The sequence below is a fragment of the Etheostoma spectabile genome, unplaced genomic scaffold, assembly GCF_008692095.1.
Source record: "Etheostoma spectabile isolate EspeVRDwgs_2016 unplaced genomic scaffold, UIUC_Espe_1.0 scaffold453, whole genome shotgun sequence".
NCBI classification, from domain to species: Eukaryota; Metazoa; Chordata; class Actinopteri; order Perciformes; family Percidae; genus Etheostoma; species Etheostoma spectabile.
The window spans coordinates 305,222-306,621 of NW_022605611.1; positions in this window are offsets into that span (position 1 = coordinate 305,222).

Sequence of the window (1,400 nt, forward strand, 5' to 3'; positions counted from 1 at the left end):
GTGTGTGTGTGTGTGTGTGTGTGTGTGTGTGTGTGTGTGTGTGTGTGTGTAGTATTAAGTTACAGGAAATATTTCTAAAAAAGAAATAATATCTTGAGAATAAAGTGAAATTAATTTGAGAATAAAGTTAAAAATTCAATGTGTGTGTGTGTGTAAAAAGTTACTTTATATCATAAATGATCCGTATCATCATCCATCGACTCTCAGTGGAGTTCCATGATCAAATAATAATAAGTAAAGTTACCAAAATACAGTTCACACAACATATCAGGAGACATCGCAGATGAGTGAACGTGATGAAACTATCTGTTACCAGCTTAGTTATCTGTCATATTTTATAAATCGTGTTTTATGTAAACCGTTCAGCTTGTTACAGAAGACGTTTTCCCCAAAATAGGATATTAACTCGTACTCATACATTACAAATATAATTGACTATTTCATATATTCTGTTCCTAACCTCTCTGTCACACACAGTCCTCGACTAACGTTAACCTGTTAATGGTATTTTGTGGAATTAAAAAGAACATTGAGACAGGAAAACGGCTCAATTCGACCCGAGGACAACATGAGGACAACACGAGGGTTAAAGACTTGAATATTTAATATTTAAAATAGACAACTGTATTTCTAATGTGCGCCGAATTGTAGAGTGTTAGTCTAGTTATACTGTGGTAAGTATATTGTTATACAAGCTGTACATTTACTACCAGCTAAACTCGATTTTCCGCTTAAATTGCTTAACTTTTAAAGGACCTTTGGTCTGAAGTTGAACACGGGGCAGAAAGCACTGACGTTACGTGTCCTTGCCGTGGACCAACCGTCTTTTAACTGCGATTTAACGGGTGTTCCGGGGTCTATGTCCCGGTGTCGGTGTGTCCCTTACCTCCGGCGGCCATGCCGCGGGCCAGAGCCGGTACCGGGGCCGCCCGGCGGGTCGATGCGGCTCGGACAGCTGAGCGGAGCAGTAACCTTGCAGCCATGTTTTCTTCTTTGCTGTCCTGTCGCTAGTCGCGGGACTATGACGTCGTAGGTCACCCAGTTGTGACGTAACCGCTGTTTCCAGTTTGTTTTGTTGTTTATTATAGAGACTACTTCCAATGGATTTTAATGCAAATTTAATGAATAAATTAAGAAAATACACATGTGTATAAAAGAGAAATTGTTATATTTCTAATTTATAAAATACAATTAAAGAATATATTAAGAGTCAAACTACATGATATATAATTAACACTATATATATATATATATATATATATATATATAGTGTGTGTGCATACGTGTGTCTTTGAGTGTGTGTGTGTCTGTGTGTGTGTGTGTGTGTGTGCTTGTGAGTGAGTGTGTGTATGTGTGTCTTTGTGTGTGCATGTGTGTCTTTGTGTGTGTGTGTGTGTGTG